The sequence below is a fragment of the Crotalus tigris genome, unplaced genomic scaffold (genome assembly GCF_016545835.1).
Source record: "Crotalus tigris isolate CLP2741 ecotype Arizona unplaced genomic scaffold, ASM1654583v1 scf7180000017663.5292952, whole genome shotgun sequence".
Lineage (NCBI taxonomy): Eukaryota > Metazoa > Chordata > Lepidosauria > Squamata > Viperidae > Crotalus > Crotalus tigris.
The window spans coordinates 3,454,639-3,466,238 of record NW_024096550.1 but is presented as its reverse complement, the minus strand read 5'-3'; positions in this window follow the sequence as shown (position 1 = coordinate 3,466,238).

The following is an 11,600-nucleotide window of genomic DNA, read 5'->3' as shown; positions in this document are numbered from 1 at the left end:
CCAGGAGCTCCCACCCCCTACCGGACCCAAGATGGAAATCTGGACGGAAGACACTACCACCCACAATGGAGGCACCGATCCATTCCAAGACGTCCACCGTTGGAGGTGAAATTCAAAGGGGAGCCAACACGCTTGGGGTTTTTCCTAACCCAAGTCCTCAGCTACATGGAGGAATATGGGCAGGACATCCCCAGCGACAAAGCCCGCATCCGGATCGTGCAATCTGCCCTGGATGGACCAGCTGCAGATTGGGTGGTGAACCTGCATGACTCCAATGCCCCAGAACTCAGTAACTTCAACCGTTTCATGTCCTCTTTGAGAAGACGATTTGAAGACCCCCTGGCTGATCGCAAAGCCCGTGAAAGAATAACAACGATGAGGCAGGGCAAACGCCCAGTGGCTGAGTATACACAAGAATTCCGAGCCATTGCCAGCAAACTGAATTGGCCAGAAGACATCCTCCTTGGCCGTTTCAAAGACGGACTAAACTATGATCTATATGATGCTTGCCTGCCCCGAGGAGACCCACATCGACTTGAGGAATGGTACGTCTTGGCAGAGGAAGCAGAGATCGACATATTGAAGAGGCATCGCCGAGGAAAACAATGGAGCCGCCCCCCGCCTGAGCTGACACACCAACCGGTGAAATCATCGGATACAGCCAAGAAGCAGATGGGGTGTTTCAAGTGCGGAAGAGAAGGGCATCGAGCTGTAGAATGCCGCTCAAAGGCCCCCCAGCACAACCCAGACAGATCCCCAATCAACAAACCCAGAGGGTATTCAGCTAAGCCAAAAGAAACAGCCATGAAAATGATGGAAATTGCAGAAAACCCCACCTCTGCTCACCAAGGGGAAAGAACTCCAGCCTACACCACAGGGACGGTGGATGCCTCAGATGACAGCTCGGAAGGCGAACCCCTGGTAAGTGGACGCATCACACCCATCTTCAAAACAGTGACTATATTAATCCCCCCCATGCCCGAAGCTGTGAAGGTGAAAGCCTTAATAGACTCTGGCTGCACCCGCTGCCTCATTAGCCCAACACTAGTGGGGAATCTGGGCATCCCATCCAGGAGACTGGAACAACCAATCTCATTTGGCCAGCTAGATGGATCCATAGCAGGGGGGGTGCCAGCTACCCTAGCCACTTTGCCAATACATCTCTCCCTGGGCAACCATGAAGAGGACTTAACGTTTGTGGTGACCCCAGGTATGGAATGCCCAATGATTCTAGGGATGGAATGGTTGAAAAAATGGAACCCCTGGGTAAATTGGAGGACGACAGAAATCAAATTCCCGAAGGGGGACCCTATGGACTTAAAACCCCAAGAGAGGCTACCAGAATCAAGAATAGAAAAAGCATCCATAGGAGAGGAAAAAAGATTAACAGAAATACCAGAGGAATATAGGGACCTTGCTGAAGTCTTCAGTGAGGAGAGGGCGAATGAGCTTCCCCCCCACCGACCCACAGACTGTACCATTGAATTCAAGCCTGGGGCAAAACTCCCGAAACCCAGATTATACTCCATGAGCCCAAAGGAGAAGGAGGAAATGGAAAGATTTATTAAAAAAAACCTGGAGAGAGGTTTCATTGAACCAGCTAAGCCTAAAGTGGCTGCCCCGGTCCTTTTTAGAGAGAAGAAGGATGGCTCTTTACGTTTATGCGTGGATTATAGGGCCCTGAACACAATCAGTGAAAGCAACCTATACCCGCTGCCCCTCATGAAAGACATGCTGTCACACCTATCGAAAGGGAAAATTTTTTCTAAACTAGACCTAAGGGAAGCTTACTATCGCGTGAGAATCAAGGAAGGGGACGAATGGAAGACTGCATTTAACTGCCCCATGGGGTGCTATCAATTCAAAGTCTTGCCATTTGGATTACAAGGGGGCCCTGCAGTCTTTATGCAATTAATCAATGACGTTCTAAGGGAGCACCTGTTTAAGGGGGTCCTTGTTTACTTGGACGACATTCTTATCTTTACCGAAACAAAAGAAGAACACGTCAAACTTGTCAGAGCGGTTTTAAAGAAGCTGCGAGCCGCTCACCTATATGCCAAACTCTCAAAATGCGAATTCCACCAGGAAAGGATAGACTACCTAGGCTATCGCATATCCCCACAGGGCATTGAAATGGACCCAGAGAAGGTCAGAGCAGTATTAGAATGGGCACCACCCCGCACAAGAAAGCAACTACAAAGTTTCCTGGGCTTTGCAAATTTTTACCGCCAATTCATCCCCTCATTTGCACAGATAGCCTTGCCCCTCACCAACTTACTAAAAACGAAGGGAACATCCTCAGTAAAACCTAGCCAGCCACTAACATGGACAATGGAGTGCCAAGCAGCGTTTGAGAGACTAAAGAGACTTTTTTCTGCCGAACCAGTACTAAGGCACCCAGATATGGACAAGCCCTTCATAATACAGGCAGATGCAAGTGATGTGGCAGTGGGGGCTGTGCTATTACAAGAAAATGATGATGCAGTATTGCAACCCTGTGCATATACATCTAAGAAACTCACGGAAACAGAACAGCGCTGGCCCGTATGGGAGAAGGAGGCTTATGGGATACGTTGGGCATTACTCACGTGGCGACAGTTCCTGGAAGGCAACAAAATCCCCTTCCAGGTGTGGACTGATCACAAAAATTTAGAAGCCCTGAAAACTTCCAGGAAACTCAATCCCAAACAAGCCCGCTGGTCCCAGCATTTTCACCAATTCCAATTTAAGCTCAAACATTTACCAGGAAGAAAGAACTTCCTGGCAGATGCACTATCTCGCATGCCCCAATATAACAGCGCACGAACCACAGACTCTAGACCAATAATGGCAGAATCACAACTGGCAGCGCCAGTAACCACAAGAACCCAAGCCAAAATAAAACCACAACTGGACAGCCAAACTGGGATTGAATTCAGAAAAAGTTTGGAAACAGATGATTGGTTCCAGAAAAACAAACATGTGTGCACAATGAGAGACGGATTGCCTTGGGTAGGGGAAAAGTTATATATACCAACAACTCAAAGACTAACTTTCATGCAACTTTGCCATGACACAAAATCAGCAGGGCATTTTGGATTTGTAAAAACTTTACACTTAATTAAACGGCAATTTTGGTGGCCATCAATAAAAAAGGACATAGAAAGTTATGTTGCCAGCTGCCCAACCTGTGCATCAGCAAAGAGGTTGCAAGGGAAATCGCCAGGGCTGTTACAACCAGTGGCAAGTCCCTCAGCCCCCTGGAGGGAAATAGCCATGGATTTTATAGTGGAATTGCCTGAAAGCAATGGGAATACTGTTATCTGGACAGTCACGGACCTATTTTCCAAACAGGTGCACTTTATCCCTTGCCAAAAAATTCCCACTGCAAAGGCCTTAGCAAAACTTTTTATCCAGCACATTTACAGATTGCACGGGGCACCCCAACGCATCATCTCTGATAGGGGAGTGCAATTTACGTCTACATTTTGGAAGGAATTTTTATCCCTCTTAGGGACCACTCAGGGACTGACATCTAGCCATCACCCTCAGACAGATGGACAAGCGGAACGCTGCCAGTCGGTACTTGAGCAATATTTGAGATGTTTTTTAAATTTCCAACAGAGTGATTGGACGGACTTACTTCCTTTTGCAGAAGTTGCCTACAATAATGCAGTCCACTCCAGCACAGGCTACACTCCTTTTCAAATAGCCAACGGCCAAAGTTTCAACCCTATGCCAGAGTTGACCCCAAAAGAACCAACGATCCCTTCACTGAAAGAATGGATGGAAAGCCTACAAAACACCTGGCCAATAGTCAGAAAATCACTAGATGAAGCTAGGCGGGCATACAAAGCACAAGCCGATAAAAAAAGGGTTGAGCCTACACCATTCATTATAGGAGAAATGGTGTACTTATCTACAAAATACCTAAAGTCCCTACAGCCCTGTAAAAAACTTGGACCAAAATATATAGGACCTTTTCCAATTAAAAGGATCATAAATCCAGTAACAGTAGAATTAGAATTACCCAAAAACCTCAGGCAAATACACCCAATTTTTCATTGCAGCTTGCTGAAAAGAGAGCATCAGTCACCTCTACGGCCAAAAATCCCCCCCCCACCACCTCCAATCATGGTGGAGGGGGAACAACACTTCGAAATAAAAGAGATCCTTGACTCTAGGAGATATCGTGGAACAACTCAGTACCTAGTTGCCTGGAAACACCTCCCTGCCTCACAAAATGAGTGGGTCCATAAACGTCACGTCAGAGCCCCGAAGCTATTGAAGAAGTTTCACACAGAGTATCCTAACAAGCCTAACTAAATTTTTTACTTGTGTTTTCTTTCAGGTGGATCTCTCTTATTGTTAAGAGGGGCCGGATGTCAGAATCCAATTATATTTCATCTTTAATTATCAAACATAGAAACTCCCAATTCTGCCTTCTCTGGATTCTGCCATAAGAGGGAGAAAAGGGGGAGAGCAAAGGGGCTTTATGGCCCTCACTTCCTTCAGCACACTTCAAAGGACTGAATGTGTGTTTATTGTGGCCTCTAAGCTTTAACATATCAAAGAAGAGTAATTGCCTTTCATGTAGTTATCTGAAGTCTCCATCCAGACGGAAGAAGAAAGGGGATGGAATTGTGATACTTGAAACTATCACTGGAAGGGGGGTTGATTGGGTGGGACTACTGGGGAACCCCTTAAAACCTTGCATGGGAGAGCTTGAACCCCAAGTCCTGTCTAGCATGCCTGCAACCATTTTCTCTTAATAAAGGATTCCTGTTGGAAGAACTGTTCCAAGAGTTCTGTCTTCTTAAGATGCAAAGTGGGGTGGGTCCTTACATTGTTGTTCGCATATTTGAATCCCACCACCGAGTAAAGGTGGATATGAACTTGGGTCTCCCTGGTGCTATAGGTAGTTCTCAACTTCCAACCACAATAGAAACTGAAGATTTATTGTAAGGTGAGGCATCACATGACCGTATCCAATTGTACAACCTTTTTTTGCTGTGGTCATTAAGCAAATCAGTATATGACTACAGCCTGTAACCTTTCCTTCTGACTTCCCTGTTGATTTTTCTTGTCAGAAGCTGGCTGGGAAAATTGCAAATGGTGACCGTGGGATACTGCAACCATGGTAAATGCCTGATGGTTGCCAAGCGCCTGGCGCACAATCATCCAACTGCATGCTGTATAAGCTGCGATGGTTGTAAATTGAGCATTGGTCATAAGTCACCTTTTTCCAGCAAAACTTTTCATAATCTTGAACGGTCACTGAACAAATGATCATAAGTTGAGGATTACCTGTAATCGCATACCTTATACATCACACAGCAGGGCTATCCGAGAGGGCCTGCAACAATCTAGACAGCCAGAAGACGTTAAGGAAGAATTAGAGTGTTCTGTATCCATCTAGTGATCAGCTGGATTTTGTAGTTCAGGTCCTCGACTTACAACCACAATTGAGCCCAACATTTTTGTTGCTAAGTGAAACATTTGTTAAGTTAATTTTGCCCCATTTTACGACCTTTTGTGCCACAGTTGTTAAGTGGATCACTGCAGTTGTTAAGCTAGTAATATGGTTGTTAAGTGAATCTGGATTCCCCATTTATTTCGCTTGTAAGAAGGTCACAAAAGGAGATCACATGACCCTGGGACACTGCAACCGTCATAAATATGAGTCAGTTGCCAAGCGTCTGAACATGGTTGACACTGCAATGGTTGTAAGTATGAAAATGGTCATAAGTCACTTTTTCAGTGCCGTTGAAACTTTGAATGGACACTAAGTGAACTGTTGTGAGTCGAGGACTATTTGTAGTCTGTCAAGTGGCTGCCTCAAACGCTGGTATGGTTTGGGCAAAATGATTGTAAGAATTCTCCCTTCTGGATTTTTTTCCTGGTTGTTTTATTGAAGATGAGAGCTATGTGTGTCATAGCCCCTGCATGTCTTGTGACATTTAGTATGTCACTATCAAGGTCAGTGAAGGGATGTTGCCCCACTGCCAGTGTTGAAAGGTAGTTCAACTGGAAGTCCAGTCATCCTATGCATGCATTATGTATTTGTATGGGAATATCTTTTAACCTTTGTCTCAGGCAGCAGAATATCTTGGCCACTCTGTCATTTCCCCATTGTGGACAAGCAGCAAATACAAGGCTATTAACCACATCCAGTAATGAAAACAGAGAGCTCAAACTTCACAGAGAGATTCCAAAACTACATACAAAGTTTGTGACTTGCACAGCTTCCTGTTCCAGCATCTCCAAACCTGTCTAATAAATTCTAGACCAGTGGTGGCGAACCTATGGCATGGGTGCCAGAGGCGGCACTCAGTGCCCTCTCTGTGGGCACATGCGCCATCGCCCCAGTCCTAGGCCTTCAGCTGGGTTTTATAAAACCTTTTTGCTTTAGGCCTCCACCATTGTGTGCAAAAAAAAAAAAAAAGGTTCAATCAATCAGTCAGTTTCAACTTCTCACGGGAAAAAAAAAGATCTTGCAAAGTTGGAATTGATTGATTGAACTTTTTAGTCCCACCCAGTCTGCCGTTACCACCGCAGCCATGCCCACCCAATGGGCCACACCCACCCGGCACTCGACGATGCATAAGTGGGTTTTGGGTTGCAGTTTGGGCACTCAGTCTCTAAAAGGTTCGCCATCACTGTTCTAGACTATACTGCATGGACTTTGGAGATTTCAGGAGTCTTCCTTATATATTTGGGTATACAGAAATAGAAGCATCTTTCCAAACAACGCCTATGCTTTCAAATATCATCCCATTCAAATGAGAGGCAGAATCTTAGACAGGGTTGCAGTCAGTGGTGGGATTCAAACATGTGAACAACCGGCTCTCTGTGTGGATGCTGTTTCTGGAAGTCCGTTCTGGGCCTGGGCAACAAAAAATTAGCTACCGGTTCTGCCAAACTGGTGTGAACTGGCTGAATCCCACCACTGGTTGAGCATCTACATGTCATTGTATTGTATTCACAGACCATACCACTTTTCTTCCATTCTACGATTTTTTTAATCCAAGTGGCCATTATATCAGCCTTCCTCATAACTTTTTCTGGAGCATGGTCATGGTTGAGAACATGCAAGGATATAGCCTAAGAATTATTAATTATTATTAAATTAAAATAAATTTATGTTTAGTTAATACTAAATACAATGAATATGATTTTTCTCCAGCTATCTATTTAACAACTTCCCATCTCTATTACAGATAGTCATTGACTTATGACCACAACTGAGCCCAAAATTTATGTTGCTGAGTGAGAAATTTATTAAGTGAGTTTTGCCCCATTTTAAGACTTTGCTTGCCACAGTTGTTAAATTAATCTGTAAGTAACACAGCTGTTGAGTGAATCTAGCTTCCCCTTGTCAGAAGGTCACAAAAGGTGATCACATGATCCAGGGACACTGCAATTTTCATAGATATGAACCAGTTGTCAAACATTCAAATGTAAATGATGTGACCATGGAGAGGCTACAATGGTCATAAGTGTGGAAAATGGTCAAAAGTCACTTTATTCAGTGCCCTTGTAACTTCGAACGGTAACTAAATGAACTGTTGTAAGTTGAGCACTGCCTGCTCTTAAAAAAATTACAAGTTGATCCAATCTGAGTTTGTTAGCAGACTCGGGAAACCATGCCTAAATCTTTTGATTGGGTTTCGAAATGCATACCATTACAATAAAGTATAACCAAACATGACAATTCTGCCCATTCTCTTGGTCACTGGCCATTCTCTCAGTTGGATTGGGGAAAAGTAACCTCATCTCATTTGGCCCATACCATCATTAATCTGAAATGACATTATGAAAATGAGGTAGGTTGAGAAACCTGCAAATCTTGCCAGCTGACTAAACAAATAACAAAATATATGTACATTTAAACAAACTCCTACCATTCATTTTTTCCAAGCCTTTTCTTGAATAGTTTTCCTCAGTGGTTGGATTCAAACATGTGAACAACCAGTTCTCTGTGTGGATGCCGCTTCCAGAAGTCTATTCTGGGCCTGGACAACAAAAAATTAGCTACTGGTTCTGCCGAGGTGGTGCGAACTGGCTGAATCCCACCACTGGTTTTACTGTTCTAATCTACGTTACAGTTTTTTGTTAGGACTGTGAATGATTACAAAAATTTAGAATTGTTCTAATATTTGTCATAAATTAGTTTTGTAAATGTTTTAGTCTTTTGGTATATGAAAGCTGTTTTGGGAATGGGTTTTCCATACAGGAAACATAAAAATATTCTACAAAAATGTATATTTTGTCTCTTATTTTTGATTTCTGAAGGAAACCATATCGTTATCTTTAATTAAAACCAATGTGAGATAGTGGATAGAGTTTTTATATCCTGCTTGTTATGTGTTCTTCAATAACCTAATTTCTAAATTAACAATAGAATAATTATGAAGAGAAAGAGACAATAACAAAGCAAATACTCCTGTAATCTTCCTTCCTAGCTGAATGACTATAAAAAAAATCCAGCAATATATTCATTCTGATGATTGTACATATAATGGATTAGTTGAGTTCTGTATGGGTTCTATAAACTTAAGGAAAACGTGGTTGTCTGAATGTTTTGAGGATCAGTGGACAGTTGCTGTTTATATAGAAGTTCAAAGAACTTAATAATCAGCCTTTTGAAAATGTCTTGAGAACTGCAACTTAACAAAGATATTTCTGAAAAGGATTGGCAGGAAGTTTATTTAATAGAGTAATCAATCAAATACGATCAATGGAGAGCAGTTAAACTATTCTGGAGTCTATAAAATTATAATGGAATTCTGAGAGTCATTCTGCACTGCCAACTTTCAGCAGGATATTAGTACACCCTTACACATACATACAAACATACATATTTGTTGGTGGGAGTGAGGACAGTCACATTGTAAGGAAAGAAATGCAGTTTTGAATAGCCTGCGGTTACTGATTTCAGTAGGAGATGACTACTTTTGAAGACCATTTTTGAGCAGGCCAATGTTGTTTTTCTTGAACAAATACTTTCATTGTCATTAAGTGAATTTTAGTTATCCCTTGGACATCACTCAACATTCAGTAGAAGATATAATAAATTAAAGTGGATTATATTTATTGCTTTTTAAAATTTCTATCCTGATTTCTCACAAATAACTGAAGCAACATAAGAATCAAAATGTAGCCATTCTGTCCAGCCCTCTGTTCATTGCAAGAATCCAAATTAAAGCATCATCCAAAGATGACCATCTAGTTTCTATTTAAACATCTCCAGTGAGAAAACCTGCTATCCTCCCTAGGAAATTGTTATCAAATTGCTCATTATTATTACCAAACATTCAAAACTGTTAATCCATGTTTTATCTTCTGAAACTTGTTTGAAACAAAGCATGGTCTTCTGCTGTGAGACATTCCATTAGGTACTGAACCATGATTTCCTAAGCCAGGTAGACATATGAGTCAAATAAGCAAATAAATACACTTTCCCTGACCCCAGCCATCTTTTCTCAAAGCAAAACATATTGAACTCCTTCATTTGATTTCAAAGAACTTTAGTTTCCAGTCCCAAATCATCCTCAATGCCTTTAATTTATTTTCACTGACCCTTAAATCTGATGGTCAGGATAGATCACTATACTTGAAGTGGGGTTTAACCAGTGCATTATGGATACAGTGGAATTATTCTTTTAATTTGGAAACCATTATTACTATTTCTATTGGTTCAGCCTAAAAGAATGATTAATCATATATCATATGCAATCAATTAAAATTTAAAATTGGTTTCAGAAGTATTATTACTAATTTATATTTGTTTGCATATCATTAAAACAAGGAACTTTCAGCTCATTTCCTTAATGTCTATGGAGATTCTCAATCATCCAGGTCATGGTTGTCCCAAAGATGCTTTTTCAAGAGGCAATTGGACTTTCTTGTTTTTCTCTGAAGATGTTTAGCTTCTCATCCAAGAAGCTTCCAGAGCTGAAGAAGCTTCTTGGATGAAAAGCAAAACATCTTCAAAGAAAAACAAGAAAGTCCAGTTGCCTCTTGAAAAAGCACCTTTGGAAACACTCATTTCCTTAACTTATTAAATATTCTTGAAATTTGTTTCTACCTCCTAAACATTAACAATCTCAACTAGTTTGTGTCATCTACACATTTAACAAATATTCTATTTATTTCTTCATATCCAGTAAAACAGTTGGAGCTAATCACCTTCTCCAGCACCTTCCCTAAACAGATAAAGCTGAGGCTAGAAATTGTCTAGGACAGTGCGGTTCATGTAGAATGACCCAGATTTCATCCCTGGAAAACCCTTAGTCTGAAACTCTGAGAACTATCAAATCAGTGCAATATGGCAGTGTTTCCCAAACTTGACAATTTTAAGGCATGAGGACTTCAACTCCCAGAATTCCACAGCCAGCAATGCTGGCTGTGGAATTCTGGGAGTTGAAGTCCACATGCCTTAAAATTGTCAAGTTTGGGAAACACTGCAATATGGGAAATGCACACTAAAGCAGCTTCTAATATTTCCTGCTTTTTTATGACAAATGATGTGCAGCTGTCAGATTTATGAAAAAAAGATTATTATTCAACAAATATTATCCAACTTCACACAGAGAAATGGACAAATATATGCATAAAGTACATGAACATGTTATATCTCCTCCTCCTCCTTTTCACAATACAGTAGAGATTAGAGATTTTGGCACTAAGCTCAAAATTTTATATTCTTTTTATACCATAAAAATAACTCAATATACTGTACTTTCTTAATATATTAATTAATCTTGTCTTAATGTTACATTGAGGACTAATTGTAAAGCTTTAGTAATTCCTTTTGTTCACGTATCAACATTATTTCTTGAAATTGTGTCTCTGTTGCAAATTAGTAAATCCATAAAAAGACTGGTGAGTTCTGTTAAGGCCATGTCCATGTTCTAACCCTGTGTAATATTAGCCCAGCATCTGTTTCTCTGCCACGGAATGTCCTCCAATATTTTTCTGAAGGATAAAATGCCATTTCCTCCTTTTGCCCTTGACTTTACTCCTCTTTTGGTTGACAACCACATTAAGCACATCTTCTGACTCTTTCCCTATTTCAATTTATTTCCTCCTGAGAATGCTTCTGGCAAGGAAATGGCTATCAGAAGAATATTTTATTTAGCAATGTTATGTAGTAGTGCAGTAAAGTTGGACCCAGATAGGTTACAGAGGATACTCATTTGAAATTACTGCTGCTAATATGACTATTGATTTTAATAGGATGTTTCTTTCTCTTTACTGTAGCTTATTAGATCTGTATTTTATACTTTGATTCTTTTTTTTTAAGAATAGGGTTTTTTAAAAAAAGCTACACATTGCCTAAGGCACTTGGAGATGAAAAATAGTTTCAGAATCCAATATATGAACTTTTAAAATGGCTTTTAGTGAGGACTGATTAAACAGATCAGAATATTATCAACCTGCTGCATCTTTTATATTTTGTTAGGTCCAAAATTCCAATGTCCACCATAAATTCTTCATTAAAAAGCATGACGAGAGTTAGCTTTTTAAAAAATTATTGTCTTTTCCAATTTGGTTGGAAGTCTTTATCTACATTAAATTGCAGTTTCACCTTCCTCCCCCTTTAAATCAGAACTCAT